The following is a 24,002-nucleotide window of genomic DNA, read 5'->3' on the forward strand; positions in this document are numbered from 1 at the left end:
TGTGTCTTCTGGTCACACCACTGCCCCCTCTTCCCCTGTGTTACGTGCTGGCCAATCCCCTGTACAAGACGAAGGCCCGTATGCCTCCCGCCCTGCACCTGAACCTTTGCAACCACCATCAGCGACCACATCCATTTACCTGTCCCAGCGCAGCATCCAAATGTCATTACCCCAGGCATTTGAACGCAAGCGCAAATACCCAGCCACCCACCCACAGGCCATAGAACTAAATACGCAGCTTTCCAAATTACTGGCCCTTGAAATGTTGCCATTTAGGCTTGTGGACACTGAGGCGTTCCGCAGCCTGATGTTGGTGGCCGTCCCTTGTTACGCAGTCCCCAGCCGCCACTTTTTTTCAAGGTGTGCCAGCCTTCCACCAACATGTGTCCCTTAACATCACAAGTGCCCTGACAACGCAGTTACTGGGAAAGTCCACTTAACCACGGACACATGGACAAGTGCTTTCGGCCAGGGACGCTACATTTCCCTGACGGCACACTGGGTGAATGTTGTGGAGGCCGGGAGCGACTCGTACCCTGGGATGGCACAGGTGCTACCGACGCCAAGGATTGTGGGCCCCAATTCCATCAGAGTTTCCCGCACCACCTAAGTTAGTGGCTCCAACCCCCACTTCTCCTCCTCCGCCTCCTCCTCCAAAGTATCCGCATACAGCATCAGTCAGTTATCAGTCGGTAGCTGGAAGCAGTGTCAACCTAGAACCAGGCATGGTTGTGTCTGATAATGGCCATAACTTGGTGGCGGCTTTGGAGCTGGGCAACCTTAGACACATCCCATGCCTTGCCCACGTATTTAACCTTGTGGTTCAGCGGTTTCTAAAAACATACCCTAATTTGCCTGAGCTACTGGTGAAGGTGCCCCGCATGTGTGCACATTTTCGCAAGTCACCGACAGCTTCAGGCGGTCTGTAAACGCTGCAGCAGCACTTGAAATTGCCAGCTCACCAGCTGTTGTGCGACATTAGCACGTGCTGGAACTCCACGGTCCACATCTAGATCAGACTTTGTGAGCAGCAGAGGGCAGTTGTGGAATACCAGCTGCAACATGGTCGTCGCCTTTCCAGTCACCTCTGTAAGGTTTTACGCAACTTTGAGGAATCAACACAGAGGGTGAGCGGCGATAACGCTATTATCAGCATAAACCATCCCACTTTTGTGTCTTATCAAACACTCGCTGCTCACAATTAAGGACAACGCTGTGCATGTGGAAGAGATGGAAATAGGGGAAGACATTACACAGGTTGATGATAGCCAGACGACCCTCAGTTCGTCTTCTTGGCGCGAATTGGAGGCTGAAGGGGAAGCGGAGGAGGAGCAGGAGACGGTTGCCTCAGCTACAGAGGGTAGTACCCATGGAGGTTTAATTCCATCTGTTCTGCATGGGTGGGCGGAAGAGGAGGAAGAAGATGAGGAGATTGGGAGTGATCCTCCTGATGACCACTGCGAAACCTCCCCTGTTGGTACTCTGGCACACATGGCTAACTTCATGTTAGGCTGCCTTTCCCGCGACCCGTGCGTTATACGCATTTTAAACAACATGGATTACTGCCTGTTCACCCTTATGGACCGCTACAAAGAGAACTGCTCATCTCTCCTTCCTCTGGTGGAGAGGATGAGCAAAATGGTGCAATACCAGAAGATCTTTGTTGGAAAATTGCTCCAAAATTTTCCATCTGACAACGCTGGTGACAGAGTCTGTACTTTCTTGGCCAACCCGAGGAGGGGAGACAAGGGGAACACACATCAGTTCCAACAGAGGCAGGGCAACACTCTCCAAAGCCTGGGACAGTTTCATGCCAGAACCCTCACCCTGATGTGCGGCCTACTGCCACAAGGAAAAAAAAAATTGAAAGATGGTGAAGGAGTAGATAGCAGACCATGTCAGCGTCCTTAATGATCCCTCAGTGCCTTACAACTACTGGGTGTCCAAGCTGGACACGTGGCACGGTGCTGGCCTGCCCTGCCACCAGTGTTTTGTCTGAGCGTGTATTTAGTGCTGCTGGTGGCATTATAACAGATAAGCGTATCCGCCTGTCAACTGAAAATGCTGACAGGTTGACTCATACAAAAATGAACAAGGCCTGGATTGACCATGACCTCTCGACTCCACCAGAGGAATGCTGATGAACATAAAGGCACTTCACATGTATTGTTTTTTATGTAGTTAGAATCTAATACCATGCACCCCTTCCACCACAAACAAGGATATATGGTTGAATCTTCCTTTTCTCATCCTCCTCCTCCTCTTCCGTCATATCAACATGCATTGCTTATTCATCACATATAATACCCTCGCAAATATGGCCTTCGAATATAATTTTTTTGAGGGTCCGCTCACCAGCAGACCCTCACATATAATTTTTTAGAGGGTCCGCTCACCAGCAGGCCCTCACATAAAATTGTTTCCAGAGTTCGCTCACCAGCAGGCCCTCACATCTAATTATTTAGAGGGTCCACTGACCAGCAGGCCCTCACATCAAATTTTTGACAGGATCCGCTCACTAGCAGGCCCTCACATATAATTTTTTAGAGGGTCCGCTCACCAACAGGCCCTCACATCAAATTTTTTACAGGGTCCACTCAACAGCAGTCCCTCACATATCATTTTTTACAGGGTCCGCTCACCAGCAGACCCTCACATCAAATTTTCAACAGGGTCCGCTCACACACTTTATATACAAGTAAATATACAGTAAAGAATGTTTTTAATAAATTTTTCCTATAAAATTTTGTGCGTAAAACCTTAATTAGATTGTGGGCCTGGTGATCAGTTTAAGGCCTTTTAAGCAGCATCAGCAGCAGCATGGTGATACAAATGAGTGGCAAGGTGACATACTGTGGAGATGGCAGCATGAGGAGGCCACATAGTGGCATAATGACTGAGTCTGGATAAAAGACTAAGGCCACAGATTGTTTAGAAAGATGCAGAGGGAAAGAAATCTGTGGAACTGTATCACGGTCATCTGCATATTAATGTAGACCAGGGGCGTAGCTATAGGGTAAGCAGGGTAAGCTGTAGCTTTGGGGCCCATCCAGGAGGAGGAGGAATAAAGGATTTGGTCAGGGCCCCCTCAACAGTATTACACAATGAAATTATATACAATGACAGTATAGACAGTGTATAAAAGGGATGGAACAGCTGCCGGGCCTGGTCTGAGAGAGCGATCTTTCCAAGCCACAGAAATGGGGGGAGGGGGGGGGGCATGAAAGGAAGGGATCACAAAAAAAATTACTGTGGGATGGAGCCCCATTCAAAAATTTGCTGTGGGGCCCAGTCATTTCTAGCTACACCACTAATGCTGCCCACAAAAGCAAGTTGGGTTTATCGATTATCGATTCCAAAACCTTAATTAAATTGTGGTCCTGGTGATCAGTTTAAGGCCTTTTAAGCCTTAAGAGTCTGGATAAAAGACTAAGGCCACAGATTGTTGAGAAAGATGCACATGGAAACAAATCTGTAGAGCTGTATGACAGTCACCTGCAGATTATTGCAGCCATCAAAATCAAGTTGGGTTTGATGATTCCACCTCAGCTCACCAGCAGGCCAGCAACTAAAATCTTTTACTGGGTAAGCTCCCCTGCAGGCCCGCAACTCAAATCTTTTATAGGGTCAGCTCAGCTGCAGGCCCGCAACTCAAATCTTTTACAGGGTCAGCTCAGCTGCAGGTCCTCGCATATAATGTTTTACAGGGTCAGGTCACCGCAGGCACTCGCATATAATGTTTTACAGGGTCAGCCAGTGGTCACCATGTTAGGCGCATAAAAGAACATCGAAAGTTGATAGGGAAGATATCCAAATAGATTGTGGACGTCACAGGGACGTGCGATCAGGCAGAAGTTATCTAGAGTCAACAAAGCGGCAGCAGGGCCTCTCCTGTATAATGTTTCCTCATCCAAAATACCGCAGTGACATTCCCTGTAACTTTTTATTACTCATTCCAATAACAGGGCATCCTAAGAGTCCTGTATTGTTATTTATCGTCACTACCTCCACGAGTCGGGAGTGTGTGATTTGTGCGCCACCTGCAGCGTCCCACTAGTGTACGTGGGCACTGCAAAAGCTTATTGTGCCACATGTTATATCATGATATATTTCATCCTTATGTGAAATCTCTGTTACAAGGCTGTCAGGTGCCCTACATACATTTCACAACTAGATGGGGATAGCGCTAGGATATATATACCTCAGTTCAGGCCTAGTTAGTCGGCAGAGAGGAGAAGTAGGAGTTGAAGCAGTGAAAGTGCTGCTAGCTGTGTTTAGTGAAAGACAGTTCAAGTGAGAAAGAGTGGATAAAGACACAAAGGACAAAAGTCATTTTACCAGGCTTTAAGGACCTCTGTATTCAAGGTGAAGGATCTATTAGCTTCCGGCAGCCTCACCAATAATAAGCTGGAGAAAGAGAACCAGATCAAGAGCTGAAATATCAGTGAGCACATAATTATCTACTATAGCCTGAGACATAACTACATGTACAGCCCTTTACTGGGATTTATCACATCCAACTTGCATGTGTATCAGAGACAGTTTCATAACTGGATGTAAACTGTTATCAAGAACCTGGTTACAGTAAAGTTCTCAGTTGGATTCAAACCTGCCTCATTCTTCTATCTCCATACTACCACTACTCTCTTCATCTTGCACCATCAAGGTGCTGGCGTCACGACATTACTTAAGTCAGGGGCCCAGCCGCATAAGCACTCAGAAATCCAATCACCATCAAGGGCACCTCAATCACCACCTGGCCGGTGTCCCCTGTAACCAAGTGTGCCCCGGAGAATCCAGTGCTGTTCTCCTCTTTACTGCACTGCTGGCCGAGGGAGGCGTCTGCTAAATCGTGAGTATCCGATTAACTTTTTGTACACTTTGGGCCACTGTGAACCTCACATGTTCTACCCCTGTGGACTGGCATGCTGCATATAAAATTGGCATCACAAACAGGATCAATATCCTCTGTGCCTTATGTGAAAGAGCCCCATTTGTTTGATTGTTTTATTGGGCTAAATAACTGTTCGAACTGGTTAAAAACTGCATGGATATACTGTGCCAATTCTCTGCTTTGAAAACGCACAGTTAAAACTGAAATTTTTTGTGTCACTAGAACTACTTGCTGTGACTGAATTGACTTTGATCATGTACCTATAATGGCCGCCTGAAGTATATAGCTAAATTACTGCTGCGCCAGAGCTCTAAAAAAAATGCCCTGCTTAGAGCGAAAATTGAGTGCCACCCCTTTATGCAAAATAACTTGGCCGGGCCCTTATACCTACATTGTAGTGACCTGGGAAGGCGGGCCTTGTATGAAAAACATTGCACCGCCTCTTCTGTTTGTCAGACACACTAGAGGGAAGAGCCGCACGCAAGAGGGGAGCGTGACGTGCGTACGCCCCCCCCCCCCGAAAAAAACGCAAGACTTGTCGTGTAAGTAAACGGGAGGAAAGGGAAGGCGAATACCAGCCATCCTCCACGGAATCTGTATATAACTGTGTTAGAGAAAGACTCTTGCCGGCACTGTATACACAAGCTGCCCCACTAAGTACCTTATTTGGCCGGCACCGCGATTCTTAAAGGGCCTTTCACCCACAAAATAAAGGTGGCCCATCGCAACGCAACCTAACAAGTGCGTAAAGCCGTGTGTAATCTACGTTTTATCAAGCATCTGCCGTTACTATGTCGGTGCAGAAAGATAATGTGCAGCCTGATCTCATCAGGTCCCCTGCAGTAGCCGCAGCCGATCCTAACCCAGCAGCAGGAGCTGCAGCACCAAGTATGATGCCTCTAACGATGCCTTAATACTTTGGGGCACCCTGGTTCCCATGATACTCTGGGGAAGCTCACACTTTAAGAGACTTTAAAGAAAAGATTCTTGCTATATTCAGGTTGTACCCTGTGACAGTAGAGCAACAAATGGAAATTCTTGCTCCCCATGCTGTTACAGAACCATTTTGGTGGTGTTAGAAACAATTTCTGACATTTACTTATGAACCAGGCCCCCCCCCCCCCCCTTCCCCCTTCAAAGCAGGGGGCACCTAGTTTAATGCTTGGGTTCTCCCATTCACTTCCATTATACTCGGGTGCTCGGTCGAGCATCCGAATATCACAATGTGTTCGGCCCGAGCCCCTGAGCACCACGGTGCTCGATCAACACTACTAAACATGTTATAACTAAAATCGTGGAGGCAATTGAAATGCGTAAGTGTTAGTATTTTACATTGTGCCATTGACATTCCTTTAATATGATACAATAAAGTTGAATTTGATTAATATCCCTGTTGTGGAACTACAATCTATTTGGATCTACATTGATCTACTGTAACAGGTACCATGCACCTGACCTACAACTTCCTTTCCAGCTAGCTGGTGAGAGTCTTTCTACATTATCTAAACACAGATCTAGGGGAGCGGTCAGAATATTTTCCTTTTGTGAAGGAAAGCCTAGCTATACCTCTGGAATGGATACTGCAAGGCAAGAGGCCATCTAACTGTAGCCTAACAATCATGAACTGAATGTTCTTTATAACTTCCCTATATCTTGAATAAATGATCAAAGGCCATTCTTGATCATGGACTTCTCCAAAATTTCATAATAATCTCTATGGATTTTCCATCGGAGTCTGCTATCTGCGGTACAATGAGAATCCTCTAGCCTTATATCCCCCACTATGACGTTATTACTAAATGTAATTATACAGGGATTCATGTATTTCAAATAGATGTGAATCTTGATTTAACAGCCTGTTAAACATGCAGTGATGAAAAGAACGGAATATGCTACACAGAAAAGGATATTTTAAACCGATTGTCTAGAATTTTAAAAACACACCTGCTTTATTCAAGAAACAGGGCCACGCTTGTCCCTGGGTTGTATTTGGTATAGCTCGTGACAGGACAGTTGCTTTAAAAATTACCTGTGCAACTCTTGTCAAGCTGATAGCAGGAATAATATTGACTGACTATATATCCCCTGATTGACTACTTTAGGGCAGGATCAATATACAGGCTCATGGAGAATAATCATTTTAGCTTAACAAAAAGAGAAAATTGAATCTCAATGAAAATTCAGCATTAGCACATTTTACCAATTACCTATTATTGCTCTTTTTATTGATTTGCCTGGGAGGAAGCTGGTTGGAGTAATAAGAGTTTGTGTTTATCTAGAGATTAACATTGCAGACAGAGGAATTAATGAAGCCTTGAATATGTTTGCTGAGTTACAGTGATGGTCAGTTCGCAGTGTTCGCCAGCGAACACATGCGGGCTGCCATCTTTAGTAAGGTAGACTCACCCGTCCGGCGATGCACAGGTAAGTCCTTACCTGTGCCTGTGTCGGGAGCTAGTCTAAAATCAAATGCAGTCATCGGGAGCAGGCAGTTCCGAGAACAGCCGCTGGGGGACTTCATCGGGCTGTTCTCAGAACTGTCTGCTCCCGGTGACCGCATTTGTTTTCTGCCCGGCTCCCGGCACAGGCAAGGGCTTACCTGTCACCCAATTATTATCGGATAGAAATAAATCTCGAAAAAAAACGACCCACACGGAGCCATAAATATCGCCAAAAAATGAACCATAATCCTCACAAAGTGAAAATCGAAAAGCTTTATTGATAATATATAATAGATACATACATAATGGTAAAAGGCAGCACAAAGGTGGAACACAAAGATGAAGAACAGGACCCGAGGGGAGGGGCCGAGAGGTCAGCACACCAAAGAACAGGGAAAAGAATGTAAGATGAAAAACACCAAGGCACCTCTGGACAATAAGCCCCAAACAGACTGTAATGGAGGCAAATGTGAGGATAACAAGACTTGGTGGATAAGAATAAGCATACCCTGAGTGGTGTGTCGATCTCTCAGTCACCTCCTGACCCAACACCATTTCGCCAGTAACCTGGCTTCTTCCTGCAATTTTCACTTTGTGAGGATTATGGTTCATTTTTTGGCGATATACACTACGGGCAGAATTATTAGGCAAATGAGTATTTTGACCACATCATCCTCTTTATGCATGTTGTCTTACTCCAAGCTGTATAGGCTCGAAAGCCTACTACCAATTAAGCATATTAGGTGATGTGCATCTCTGTAATGAGAAGGGGTGTGGTCTAATGACATCAACACCCTATATCAGGTGTGCATAATTATTAGGCAACTTCCTTTCCTTTGGCAAAATGGGTCAAAAGAAGGACTTGACAGGCTCAGAAAAGTCAAAAATAGTGAGATATCTTGCAGAAGGATGCAGCACTCTTAAAATTGCAAAGCTTCTGAAGCGTGATCATCGAACAATCAAGCGTTTCATTCAAAATAGTCAACAGGGTCGCAAGAAGTGTGTGGAAAAACCAAGGCGCAAAATAACTGCCCATGAACTGAGAAAAGTCAAGCGTGCAGCTGCCAAGATGCCACTTGCCACCAGTTTGGCCATATTTCAGAGCTGCAACATCACTGGAGTGCCCAAAAGCACAAGGTGTGCAATACTCAGAGACATGGCCAAGGTAAGAAAGGCTGAAAGACGACCACCACTGAACAAGACACACAAGCTGAAACGTCAAGACTGGGCCAAGAAATATCTCAAGACTGATTTTTCTAAGGTTTTATGGACTGATGAAATGAGAGTGAGTCTTGATGGGCCAGATGGCTGGATTGGTAAAGGGCAGAGAGCTCCAGTCCGACTCAGACGCCAGCAAGGTGGAGGTGGAGTACTGGTTTGGGCTGGTATCATCAAAGATGAGCTTGTGGGGCCTTTTTGGGTTGAGGATGGAGTCAAGCTCAACTCCCAGTCCTACTGCCAGTTTCTGGAAGACACCTTCTTCAAGCAGTGGTACAGGAAGAAGTCTGCAAGGTAAGAAAAACATGATTTTCATGCAGGACAATGCTCTATCACACGCGTCCAAGTACTCCACAACGTGGCTGGCAAGAAAGTGTATAAAAGAAGAAAATCTAATGACATGTCCTCCTTGTTCACCTGATCTGAACCCCATTGAGAACCTGTGGTCCATCATCAAATGTGAGATTTACAAGGAGGGAAAACAGTACACCTCTCTGAACAGTGTCTGGGAGGCTGTGGTTGCTGCTGCACGCAATGTTGATGGTGAACAGATCAAAACACTGACAGAATCCATGGATGGCAGGCTTTTGAGTGTCCTTGCAAAGAAAGGTGGCTATATTGGTCACTGATTTGTTTTTGAATGTCAGAAATGTATATTTGTGAATGTTGAGATGTTATATTGGTTTCACTGGTAAAAATAAATAATTGAAATGGGTATATATTTGTTTTTTGTTAAGTTGCCTAATAATTATGTACAGTAATAGTCACCTGCACACACAGATATCCCCCTAAAATAGCTAAAACTAAAAACTACTTCCAAAAATATTCAGCTTTGATATTAATGAGTTTTTTGGGTTCATTGAGAACATGGTTGTTGTTCAATAATAAAATTAATCCTCAAAAATACAACTTGCCTAATAATTCTGCACTCCCTGTATAAGGGCTTACCTGTGCATCGCCAGACGGGTGAGTCTACCTTACTAAAGGTGGCAGCCCGCATGTGTTCGCTGGCAAACACTGCGAACTGACCATCACTGCTTCTTGACACATTGCATTGTAGACTGCTTTGTGACCTCATATAGAAGAACAATGTGTAAGAATCAAGAAGTTCCTTAAAGGGTCATTCCAGGCAAAAAAATATATAATTCGCCTCTGGCCAATGTCATGGGTCTATGCATGCTCCCAAAGTTTCATTCACCTGAATATGCCATTTCGGACATCCCCTGCTGCCCCCTACTGCCATAAAAACAGATCGGTGCTGAGCCACTTCAGTCAGTATACGAAATATAGCCAAACTCCCCTACAGTAAATTGACAGGACACCAGTGATGATGAGGCTTGGATAAGTTAAGATGTAAAATTACCTCAAGTTTATGTCTCTCAGGCTCCATGACGCATCATGTCTGTCAGTTTATATTTTCAGCACTGAGGGAGGGCCTTCATTGTGTGGACTGCCCATTGACATCTTGGTACTGAGAGGTAATTCCTATACAACTGACTCGGTTTCTGGCCTAGGAGGAATGGAGTCATGGAGATAGCAGCCACTTGATGCTATAATGTGGAAAATACGTAGTTACAGGAAATCAAATGGAGCAAAAATCCATAACAATGTAAAAGCACTGTACAAGATATACTTTAAAAATAGCATTACTTCATAAATGAAATAAAGTGGAACTCTGCTGTATTGCTTTAGAAGTAGCTACCAAGTGGTGAAATGCAAACACTGTAGATTAAAGACATTGAAGCAGATTTACTAATTCTATGGATGGCATAAACTTAGACAGGCTGTCTAGATGTGCACCAGATTTATCACAGGGGCTCAGGCTCATATCAACTATCAGTTAGCTTACTTTACAACAGGATTTTGTGCCAAATTGCAGCATAATTTTGGTGCAAAATGGTACATCTTAGCCCATTCCCTATCGGGTGAGGCAACATCCCTTTTCAGGCTAGGCTAACATAATTTTTTTAAACCTAGATATGTCAAATTTTACCATTTTGGTACAATTTACACCAAAGTGTAGTTGAACTCACATTAGTAAATGGGCCACTGTTCAGTATCGTCAACCACTATTACATCCGTCAAAAAGTCAGTTGTGCTGGTGGAAGCCTTGTCTGAGCAGACATTTATAGCATTGTATGACTTCCCAATCGAATAGCTATCTATGTAATACAAAGGCACATCGAGTCTGTCTATCAGGGACCACCTTGTCATTAGACAACCCCTTTATATCCTAATTCTGCCACACTCTTGCTTCATGGGTGGTTCTACACTAACCTGTTCTCTCCTAGACTCCCACATTAATTATTTGCGGTGACCTGAATAGTTAGGTCTTTAAAGGGCACCTGTCAGCAGAATTGTACCTATGATATGTAACCTTGCAGAGAGAGCTGAGCTTCTAGGAGTAATAGCAACACTGCATTGCTCCTAGAGGCTCATTTTCATATATTAGTACATCAGTAATGCAGGCACACATGAACATGGGACCAATGACTAACACAGATGCCTTCAGATGGCAAGTGCACATGTAACAGGTCAACCAGTTTCATAGGTACAAATCTGCTGACAGATGCTGACGACTCTGTAGACTGAAACTGCTGCACTTTGATAGACAGATGAAGACAGAAGAACATGACTCAGAGCAGAAGGAGGCATCAAACAGGAAAATGGTTGCAAACTTGGCATGTTGTATTTGACTAGGAGCTCAGTCTATTATCTAAAGCCTGATTAAGAAAGACTCCCAGCAGCCGTGTCTTGATGCTGATGAACTACTTTATTCCATAAACGTAAATGGTCCTATAACCAGGACGCGTTTCGGCGATGTGCCTTCATCAACAGGCACATCGCTGAAACGCGTCCTGGTTATAGGACCATTTCCGTTTATAGAATAAAGTAGTTCATCTGCATCAAGACATGGCTGCTGGGAGTCTTTCTTAATCAATTATTGTGGAGTGGCCTCTTCTCCCGGGCAGCGTGCACCTGAGCGAGTGCTGGTTTCTCCATATTTCATTATTATCTAAAGCCCACTGATTTCTTCCATCTTCCTGCAACCACTGACCCACAAGCTAGAAAAGAGAAAGTTGTCAAAAAAATAGAATAACTGAATAACTGGAAACCTCTATGACAACAGTTTTTTGCAGCTGTTAACCATATTATGTCTCCTAAATGCCTACTACTTTTGCTTTTTTTATCACATTATCATTTTCATGTTGAGAATGGGTTTTTATGGGGATCCTTGGCGCTTTTGATTTCCTACCACACCTCAAAAAGGTTATCTCATGAAGGCAACTCCTTTTTGGAAGAAGACAGTTTATCATTAGTATTGGGCGAGCATGCTCGACCGAACACTAGTTCGGCTCGAGCATCTCTATGATTGGCCGATTATCACGTGTGCTCGAGTCAGTGTATTTAAATCTAATTTAGCCTCTATTTCTGAAAAGTTTCTGGCAGGATTCAAACTCACAACCTTCTGCATTTTAGCCAAGAATGTTAACCACTACACTATAGAGCTGCATGGCCAGTTACAAAAAAATATATATATATATATATGAGACTAGTAGTAAGTATTCCTGTACAGCAGAAGTCTCATATATATATATATATATATATATATATATATTTTAGTAACTGGCCATGCAGCTCTGTAATGTAGAAGGTTGTGAGTTTGAATTCCACCAGAAACTTTTCAGAAATAGAGGCTAAATTAGATTTAAATGCACTGGGTGTCCCCAAGCACTGACTCCATATGTGGAAATAGCTATATATGGAGTCAGAGCAGGGACTAATAAGCCGAACTAGCGTCCAGACACCCTCCCTTCTTCAGAGCAGTGGGTGCTTGGTTTAATGCTCGGGTTCTCCCAATGACTTCCATTGTGCTCAGGTGCTCTGTAGAGCACCCGAGCATCGGGAAGTATTCTACTCAAGCACACGAGCGTGTTGGTGCTCAACCAACACTATTTATCATATGTCTGACCTCTGATCGTTTATATGCACTAACAACATTTATATTTTTCAACTAAACCATATAGGGTATGGAATGCAAAAGTGATACATAACATCTACTGGTTATACCATATGGCCGAGAACGTCCGGCGGGCCATAGTGGAGTGTGTGTGTGCGTGTGTGTGTACATGTGTAACACCCCAGAGTTGTGTTACTAAGCTCTTTTACCCCGCTACAATCTCTTGAAAGCATTAACCTTGTCATCAGATGTAATTTTACATTACAGCCTCACAAATGTGCATTGAAAGCCTTGTTAAATGTATATTGTTGTCATTCTTCATGTTTACCAGCAGGTGGCAGCAATGTGTTAGCAAGGAGTTAAGTTCAGTTTAGGGTTCCTAGGTGCTAGTAGGGCTGAAGCTGGGGATGATGATCAATGTTTTAGCGGAGACAAGATCCTGGCTTTTCTTCCCTATATCTAGGAGCTCCTACACGCACAGCCTTCCCCTAGCAGGGGTGTGGTGCTAGTAGGAGTAATTGAGGGATTTGCAGCAGTAAACTGAGATCCAGACATTGGGTAAAGTTCAAACTTGTGTTTACTAGTTGTAGCTTTCATCCAAGGAAGATACAGCTTTAGTCTTAGGTCCCAGCAGGTATTGGCAATGGTTGGCAGGGATTTATCTTCTGCTCTAACAACCTGGAGCTTGCAGGAAAGGAAGTCTGCTTTTTAGCTCTAAACTGTGGCAGCAATTTGGCTTCTGCGCTTTCTATCTTCTGCTGTATGGGGACTGACTAGCTGAGGAGGTATATGGCTTCTCCTGGGTCTCTGGACTTTACTCACAGCTATCTTCTCAGGGTATGTTTTTTTCTGGAATTATGGAGCTGTCTGCTTGCTTCTTCCAGCTGAGGCTGAAGAGCTCAGGCTGGGGATGATGATCAATATCTCAGCCGAGACAAGATCCTGGCTTTTCCTCCCTATATCTGGGAGCTCTTAAACGCACAGCCTTCCCCTAGCAGGGGTGGCTGGCACACTCACTCTAACTTCCTTCCCTCCCCATGAGGAAGGATGTGGGAGAAACCAACTCTGCTCACAGAGGGGGGAACTAAACTGGAATGAACTATTCCAGCCTAGCAACACTAAACTGAACTTAACTTTTTGCTAACAAATTGCTGCCACCTGGTGGTGAATATGAAGAATGACAACAATATACATTTAACAAGGCTTTTAATGCACATTTGTGAGGCTGTAATGTAGAATTACATCTGATGACAAGGTTAATGCTTTTAAGAGATTGTAGCGGGGTAAAAGAGCTTAGTAATACAACTCTGGGGTGTTACACATGCACACACACACTCCACTATGGCCCGCCGGACGTTCTCGTCCGAGGAGACATGCGCCCTGCTTGCCTCCGAGTCCGAGAGAACCAGTGAGGACGAGGATGACCCCACTTTCCTCTTGTCATCCAGGTCCTCCTCATTATCTAGCGATGATGATGAGCCCCGAAGGCGGCGGAGATGCCGCCAGGCAGAGAAAGGGGAACGCCATGCCAGGGACCCTGTGGCTCACACTAGTACGAGCAGCTCTGCGGCTCGTACTAGTTTTCCATCCCACAAGATAAGTCAACCTGAGCCCCCTACCGGTGAACTTGCATGGTGTACCCCAGAGGATTTTGAGCCTGTGATTCCTGATTTTTTTTGGCCAACCAGGACTCCAGGTTCCCACAGTGGGCTTCATTGAATATGACTATTTTCATCTTTTTTTCAGTGACCACTTTGAAAAGTTTATCATTAGTGTTGGGCGAGCATGCTCGACAGAACACTAGTTCGGCTCGAGCATCTCTATGCCCATTGTACAAAATCAGGCCGGCCATCGATCACTTTGGGGCCAAATTTTTGGAGGCCTATGTACCTGGAAGGGAGGTCGCGGTTGATGAGTCTCTCATTGCTTTCAAGGGGAGACTCATTTTCCGCCAATATGTTCCTTCTAAGCGGGCGAGGTATGGCGTGAAACTGTACAAACTTTGTGAGAGTACCCCAGGGTACACTTACAAGTTTCATGTGTAGGAGGGGCGAGATTCCCGTATTGAACCCTCAGAATGTCCCCCCACTCTGGGTGTTAGTGGGAAACTTGTGTGGGACCTTATGCACCCACTGCTAGATAAGGGTTACCACCTGTAGATGGATAACTTTTATACTAGTATCCCCTTGTTCCAGTCCCTCAATGCCAGATCCATGTCCGCTTGTGGGACCATGTGGAAAAATCAACGCTGCCTCCCTACCCACCCCCTCCAGGTACCTATCCCCAGGGGTGAGACCAGTGCCCTTACCAGTGGAAACCTGTTGCTGGTCAGATATAAAGACAAGAGGGATGTCCTTGTACTGTCCACAATTCACTTTAACAGCATCACCCCTGTCCCTGTGTGAGGTACCGCGGCAACGGTCCTCAAGCCCGATTATATCGTTGACTACAATCGGTATATGGGAGGAGTTGATCTCTCTGATCAAGTCTTCAAGCCATATAACGCCGTGCGAGAAACCTGGGCATGGTACAAAAAATGTGTGGTCTACTTGGTACAGGTTGCCTTGTACAACTCTTTTGTGCTGTCCTGGAGCGCTGGCAACACAGGGAAATTCATCTAGTTCTGTGAGGCAGTCCTCAAAGCCCTAATCTTTTCTGACCGGGCAAGAGCAGGTCGGAGTACCTCGGGAACTGGAAGCGCCCGGATCGTCCCTGGCCAACACTTTCCAGGTGTGGTCCCCCATACTGGAAAGAAGGAACGTACCCAAAAAAGGTGCAGAGTGTGTCACAGGAGGGGGATACGGAAGGATACCACCGCTTAGTGTCACACGTGCCCCGATCATCCGGGCCTCTGCATTATTGGTTGCTTCAGGGAGTACCACACTTCCATGTAGTACTAAATTTATAATCCCTTTTCACAATTTTTATTCCATTTAGCCACTGACAATCGAAAAAAACTATGGTTCTCAGACTTGACACACTAAAACAAAAGACATATTAGGTATAGCTGCATCCGTAAGATTCTGCTCTATAAAAATACCCCATGATCTAACCCCTCAGATGAACGCCTCTGCATTATTGGTTGCTTCAGCGAGTACTACACTTCCATGGGAGTACTAAATTTATAATCCCCTTCCACAATTTTTATTCCATTTAGCCACTGACAAGCGAAAAAAAAACTATGGTTCTCAGACTTGAGACACTAAAAAAAAGACATATAAGGTATCGCTGCATCCGTAAGAATCTTCTCTATAAAAATACCCCATGATCTAACACCTCAGACGAACACGGTCAAATTTTTTAAAGTTAAAACGGCGCAAAAAAAGGTATTTTTTGTCACCTTACATCACAAAAAGTGTAATAGCAAGCGATCAAAAAGTCATATGCCCCCCAAGATTGTGCCTATAAAACCTTCCTCTCATCTTGCAAAAAATTAGCCCCTACCTAAGATAATCAGCTAAAAAATAAAAAATAAACTGACTCTTAGACTATGGAGATACTAAAATGTTTCTTTTTTTGTTTAAAAAAGGATAATATAGTGTAAAAACCCCTCAGGTGAACACGGTCAAAAAAATAAAATAAAAACTATGCCAAAACAGCTATTTTTGGGCACATTTTCAATTTTAATCAGTTTTTTTCCAGTAACGAAGCAAGGGTTAACAGCCAAATTTATTTGACTCCATTTTAACAGTTTCATGAAGTACAATATGTGACGAAAAAACAAAAGAATGGCCAGGATAAGTAAAAGCGTTTTTAAAGTTATTCACACATAAAGTGACACTGGTCAGATTTGCAAAAAAAAGATAACTGGTAAAATGGAGTAAAAAAAAAATCATTTTTATTTATAAATAGAAACCAAATTTGCCAAAAAGTTTTAATTTCTCTACTTCTATAATACATAGTAATACCTACAAAAATAGATATTACTTTACATTCCCCATATGTCTACTTCATGTTTGGGAATGACATTTTATTTTTGGGGGACGTTACAAGGCTAGAAGTTTAGAAGGAAATCTTGAAATTTAATTTTAAGGACCAGTTCAGGTCTGAAGTCACTTTGTGAGGCTTACATAATAGAAATCACTCAAAAATGACCCCATTCTAGAAACTACACCCCTCAAGGTATTCAAAACCAATTTTTAAACTTTGTTAACCCTTTAGGTGTTCCACAAGAATTAATGGAAAAGAGATACACTTTCAAAATTTCACTTTTTTGGTAGATTTTCCATTTTAATATTTTTTTTTCCAGTTACAAAGCAAGGGTTAACAGTGAAACAAAACTCAATATTTATGGCTCTGATTCTGTAGTTTACAGAAACACCCCATATGTAGTCGTAAACTGCTGTGCGGGCACACGGCAGGGTGCAGAAGGAAAGGAATGCTATACGGTTTTTGGAAGGCAGATTTTGCTGGACTGGTTTTTTGACACCATGTCCCATTTGAAGCCCCCCTGATTCACCCCTAGAGTAGAAACTCCCAAAAAGTGACCCTATTTTTTTTTTTACTAGTTTAGGGTACATATGATTTTTGGTTGCTCTATATTATTCTTTTTGTGAGGCAAGATAACAAGAAATTGCTTTTGTTGTTGTTATTTACAATATTCATCTGACAGGTTAGATCATGTGGTTTTTTTATAGAGCAGGTTGCCATGGATGCGGCGATACCTAATATGTATACTTTTTTAGTGTAAGTTTTACATTACTTTTTTTAAAGTATGTTTTTTTAATGTAAGTTTTACACAATGATTTCATTTTTGAAACAAAAAAATCATGTTTTAGTGTCTCCATAGTCTGAGAGCCATAGTATTTTAAGTTTTTGGGCGATTATTTTAGGTAGAGTTACTTTTTGCAGGATGAGATGACGGTTTGATTGGCACTATTTTGGGGTGCATATGACTTTTTGATTGCTTGCTATTACACTTTTTGTGATGTAAGGTGATAAAAAATGATTTTTTTTTACACTTTTTATTTTTTATTTTTTGTTGTTCACCTGAGGGGTTAGGTCATGTGATATTTTTATAGAGCATGTTATTACGGACGCGGCGATATCTAATATGTATACTTTTTATTTATTTATGTAAGTTTTACACAATGATTTCATTTTTGAAGCAAAAAAACATCATGTTTTAGTGTTTCAAAAGTTTGAGAGATATAGTTTTTTCAGTTTTTGGGCGATTATCTTGGGTAGGGTATGATTTTTGCAGGATGAGATGACTGTTTGATTGGCACTATTTTGGGTGCGTGTGACTTTTTGATCGCTTGCTATTACACTTTTTGTGATGTAAGGTGATAAAAAATTGCTTTTTTTACACAGTTTTTATTTTTTATTTTTTACGGTGTTCTTACAAACGCGGCGATACCTAATATGTTTAACATAAAAAAGCATTTTTGAAACAAAATCATGTTTTAGTCTAAGAGCCATAGTTTTTTTATTTTTTGGGCCATTGTCTCATTTAGGGGCTCATTTTTTGCAGGATGAGGTGACGGTTTGATTGGTACTATTTTGTCGTACATACAACTTTTTTGATCACTTTTACTACCTTTTTTGGCATGTAAAGTGGGCAAAATTTATATTTCATCATAGCTTTTATTTTTTATTTTTTATGGCGTTCACCATGCAGGAAAAGTAACATAATAGTTTTATAGATCAGGTCGTTACGGACACGGTGATATCAAACATGTGTAGGGAATTTTTACTGTACTGTATTTTCACTTTAGCAGAAGTCTGATCAGCACAATGGATAGCCTCTGATTAGCACCATGGAAAGCCGGATGCCTGTGAAGGCGTTCGGTTGCCATTGTAACCATCACTCGCTGCCACAGCAGAGCAGTGGGTGATGGGGAGGGAGGGGGGCCCCCTCCCTCTCCCATTGAGGGCTGAAAAGGCACAGCAGCCCCCGATGGGAGAGGGAGGGAGCTCCCTTCCTGTTAAACTCTTCCATACAGCGGTCTCTACAGACCGCGGCATGAAAGGGGTTAAACGCCTGCCATCTGTGTCAGCACAGATGTCAGGCGTTTCAAGCAGAGTGTCAGCAATGTGTTGACACTCTGCAAACCGCTCAGCCATCCTGAGAGAGGGGGCAGGTGCGCGGATGATCGCGCACCTGCCCGCCCCCCCAGCATTGCCCTGATGATCGCGCGGCCCTCCCGCCCGCACTGCCGCACCCCCCCCCCCCCTTCCCCGCTGCATTTTGAAGTTTCAGACAGCGGGGATCAGAAAGCGTCACAGACAGCGGGGATCAGAAACCTCCCAAAAGAGATGCGATCGCCTACAGAGGCGCATTGTCCCCAGGTGCCTGCTCAATGATTTGAGCAGGCACCTGGTTCCGATCACTGCCCGCCGAGTGTGCTTAAGGACCGGGACATCAAGGCGTACCGGTATGCCCTATATCCTAAACAGGTTAAAGGGCCCCCATGTCCTCGTTGCTTCAATGCAACTGGCATCATGACAATTTGCTCCATGTCCTCGTTGCTTTAATGCAACTGGTGTCATGACAACTTGCTCTATCAGAGGGACATATCGTAAAAACCCCAGACGTTGGCAACCTCCCGCTGCAAGCTAAACGGTGTCACGACAAGCCAGGAACTCTTTCACTTTAAGGGACTCCTGGTAGAACCTTGTCCGTTGCACTAGGTTATGACCACCCTGCAGTCCAGCAGTTGTCGTCTTGCTTGCACACTATAGGAAAAATACCTGGTGGTTGGGACCATGGGAGTGTGCATAGGCTGTAAGGCCTGGAAACAGGCAGTGTATAATGTGATGCAAAAATGAATTAAGCCAGCAAAGGAGGCAATATGCTGAAATCAGATAACCCCTTTAAGGTTTCCACTACACAATGGCAGTTAACAATAATTGCTAAAGCTTTTTTTTTTTTAAGCTGCGGCACACTTTATTTCCCCATCACTGACTAACATCTATTAATTCTGTGTTGTATCTCATTCTCTTCTGACACCCTCCCACAGACCTGTCACAATGGTGTCAAGGTAGAAGACAGGAGTTCCTAACTTCTATATATATATATATCTATTGAGTGATTTCTATTCAGCTTTAAGTTTTTTCATGAAACTCCATTTGCAGATATAATGTGGATTTTAATGTGAAATAGGTCACCTTTTTGGTAAGTGGTTATGTCATCACATATGGTAAGTGGAGAGCAGTGATATCATAACTTCTGTCACTAATACTGGTCACACAGGAAATTTAAAGGGGTTAAATCCTGCCACTCCAGCACTATCGTTGCCTTTGAGTCAAATCAATCTATAATTACATTGCTGTAACAATGATGTACAGAACCATTCCAATGTATGACTGTGACTATCATTGTGATCGCCATTATCAAGGTGGGTGTCCCAATATAGGCAAGTGTAGACAGGGATATTCCAGGGCTAAGTGAGGTGAATGTGGGTTTGCAATGTTATTTTATCAGATCATAAGCCCCCAGATATTTTTTTTATTTAAGACTGGAAAACCTCTTTAACAAATTACAGACAGATCTCCATCTGGTTATTTATGTTACTTGGTTATATAGCTCTAACATGTTTGACAGCACTTTACAGACATTATAATCACTAATTGTATCCAGCAGAGCTCACAATCTAAATTCCCTATCAGTATGTTTTTGACGAGTGGGAGGAAACCAGAGTACCCAAGGAAACCCACAAAAACTTCATGCAGATGTTGTTGTACTTGGTCAGATTGGAACCTAGGACACCAGCACTGAAACAATGCTAACCACTGAGCCACCATGCTGCCAATTATATAAATGTCATGTAAGATTGCTAGAATACTGTTAGGACTGTATTTATAAGTAGAGATAGCATTGCGGTTCGCACCGGCAGTCGTTTCGTGGCAAACTTTGCTTGTTCGGGGTTCGCAAACGGGTGAACTTATGGCGATGTCCGCCGGCACCATATTCTTTTACATTGTGAAGAACTTTGACCCATGACACATCCATCAGGTGGTACAGGACAGCCAATTGAGACGTTTCAGCACATGGACATACCCCCTACCTTTTAAATAAACCTGATCTGGCCGCCATTTTACATTCAGTCTTTTGCCAGTGTAGGGAGAGGTTGCTGTGTGGAGCAGGGACAGACGGTTAGGGACACCAAACGCTAGATAATAGGGCCACAAAAGTCATTTTAAGGACTGGTACAGGTGTGCTATCGATAGGTGTGACTTACTGAGGGGTGTGATATACTTATAATATACTTTCTAACATAGAAAGTATATTATGCTGCAATTGTATTGTGCAGCAGTTGTGTGCGGTTCTGCAGCGATACCACAGCTACACAGAGTGCCAAACGCTATTGGAACAAATAATTTCTACTGGTGTGATATCCCTGTTGCCCCCTAAAAAAAGTGATTGAAGCAGGGGTGTTATATACCAATAATATACTTTCTATATAGTGCATTTATGTAGTGCAGCATGTGTTTGCGGTTTTGCTGCATTACCGCATCTACACAGAGTGACAAACGCCATTGGAACAAATAATTTCTACTGGTGTGATGACGCGGGTTCGGCTCATTGCGAGTCAGGGAGAGCTGTGTTTAGGAAGGGGCAGATAGTGTAGGGAGTTGGTGATCGCAATTTATTACATTTTAAAATGTTTCAAAGACCCAAAAGTCCTTTTAAGGACCATTGTGTGTGGTGGCAGCTATTTAATTGTGCAAAGTTGTACACAAATATAATTTTTTGTATACTTTTCGAAATAGCGATTTTATTTGCTATATAGAAGGTGTCTGCAGTGACTTGCGACATCTGTGCAGCAATACCTTCTGTGTGTCTCGGGCAGAGATAGGAAGAATATTAGTGAAAATAATATTTTTTTTCCCCCATAATCCACATTTTTGCTGTCAACGGTGTAATCTGTGAATTGTGTGATCTGCACTTCAATACATTGTGTGGTTGTCAGGCCTAGATATAGGGAAAATAATTAAAATACAGAAAAAAAAATTCCCATAATCTATCCACATTTTTGCAGTCAACGGTGTAATCCATGAATTGTGTGAACTGCACTTCAATACATTGTGTGGTTGTCAGGCCTAGATATAGGGAAAATAATTAAAATACAGAAAAAAATTATCTCCCATAATCTATCCACATTTTTGCTGTCAACGGTGTAATCCGTGAATTGTGTGATCTGCGCTTCAATACATTGTGTGGTTGTCAAGCCTAGATATAGGGAAACATATAAATATAAACTATGTACTGTCTTCTCTGCATAGTTTGTTAATGTGAGTGCTCATGTGTGTGCCTTCAGCACCATCTAGTGACCTTTAGCTGTAAGTGCATCTTCTGCCTTTTTAAGTTATGCATATTCATTAGGTCACCTGACTTCCTGCTCACAGTGCTTTCTGGGAAAGAGACAAGTTCCTGCTTCCTTTTCTCCTCAACTCATGGAAGGAGCAGCTGCACATTGTGTGTCTCTTACTAAAGCATTGTCGGTAAGGGATTTATTTATGTTTTTGTATTGGTTTTGTGTACATTGTGCTGTATACTCAGTTCTTGTATGTTCATTTTCCTAGTTTACCTTATCTACTGCCGGTTAATAAAAACCACAGATTACAGAAACAAGTATCATATTATTAACTAGTAGAATGGTGATATCTGCCTGTTGAACTGCATACAGACCCCGGGGGTACATGTTGTGAGAACAGGACAGTAAACAACGACTTCTAGCAAGAGAAGCACACCTGACTACACAGAAGTCTGTTACGGTCCACACAATATCTGCAAACGGACACCACAGCGACTTCTATACAGTCCAGTGCTGCAAGGAGATAGCCGCTTCAAGCAATGTAGACACATTTGATTGCATACTGTGACCGCTCTCTAAGCACAGCGACCGGCATTCTACCGCACAGTAGTCTCCACGCAGTTAAGTGTCTTCATCAACACCATGTCGCGTAGCACAGTATCAAGCTACAAGACAAGATCAGGGAAGGATGGTTCCACTAAGTCGTCTTCTGTTAGCAATGCGGCTGCCATTGCCCGCGCAAAGGCAGAAGCCGCGAAGGTCAAAGCAGCCTTTGCCGAACAAGAAATGAAGATGAAAGAAGAAAAGGCACAGCTGGAAATGAAGATGAAAGAAGAAAAGGCACAGCTAGAGGCTGAGAAAGCAAAGCAACAGGCTTCAATAGACATGCAAAAGGTCCTCTTAGATGCAAAGCTAGAGAAACTCACCGTAGAGAAAGAAACGGCAGCCGCCATAGCTGAAGCAGAGTTCTTGGAGGCAATGGAATACCCGAAACCCGGAAGTCACAGCAGCGTGCTTAGCCCAGAACTCGGCCAGCAAGATCCTGTACAACGCACTTCAGAGTATGTCCGTCAACACTCCAGACTAAACAGCAATGCCGATCCATTCCCTGGAACCGAAGATGTCACCTATGCCACAGAGCAATCCTACGGTCCAAAAGAAAGAGTCACACTTGGAACCCAGTCCTACAAACAAGAGAGCCCAGAGCCACGTGACAAAACTCCATCTAACTTCCCTGCACACCAAGGAAGCCAGCTTCCAGTCCAGCCTGCAGAGCCACCGTATCCCACAAGACGGTATGACATGGGCTGGCCTAAGTCAGAGACTCCATACAGGTATGATCGCACACCACACTCTTACTGTGACCTTCCACCTCCAACCAACCTTAGTAGTAACCAGAGCACAATAGACTTTGCCAGGTTCTTTACTAAACGTGAGCTAGTTACAAAGGGACTGGCGAAGTTCAGTGATCGCCCTGAAAACTATAGAGCATGGCGGGCCTCCTTTTATAACATTACAAAAGACTTGGGTCTGTCATACAGTGAGGAGATAGACTTCCTTGTAGATCGGCTTGGAAAAGACTCTGTAGAACATGCCAAGAGAATCAGGGATATTAATATAAACTACCCAGAGATTGGCCTAAAAATGATCTGGGATAGACTTGATGAATGTTATGGTTCTGCAGAGGTCATAGAAGATGCATTGTTTAAAAGAATTGACGAATTCCCTAAAAAATCTAGCAAAGGGTTCCAGAAACTTAGGGATTTAAGTGATCTACTGATGGAATTACAGGTTGCCAAAGCCGAAGGGGATGCTTGCTTTCCTCGACACTGCCAGAGGTGTCAAGCCTATTGTATTAAAGCTTCCCCACAACCAACAGGAGAAATGGGTCTCCCACGGGTCAAGGTACAAACATACCTACAATGTGCCATTCCCTCCCTTCAGTGTGTTTGTTGACTTTGTAAGGCTAGAAGCTAATATTCGTAATGACCCTAGCTTTGATCTATCACAGTCTTGTGCCACTCCCTATGACCACAGACCACATAAAGGATCAGTGGCAGTGCACAAAACTAACATTTCACCTGCAGATTCTTACAGGCATTACAGCTCCCCCAGCCACGAAACAGTCAAAGATCCTAGTAAACAGTGCCCTCTACACAAGAAGCCACACCCTCTTCTGAAGTGCAGAGCCTTTAGAGAAATGTCCATAGGAGATCGCAAAGCCTTCC

Source organism: Bufo gargarizans, chromosome 2 (assembly GCF_014858855.1).
Source record: "Bufo gargarizans isolate SCDJY-AF-19 chromosome 2, ASM1485885v1, whole genome shotgun sequence".
In the NCBI taxonomy this organism is placed as follows: Eukaryota; Metazoa; Chordata; class Amphibia; order Anura; family Bufonidae; genus Bufo; species Bufo gargarizans.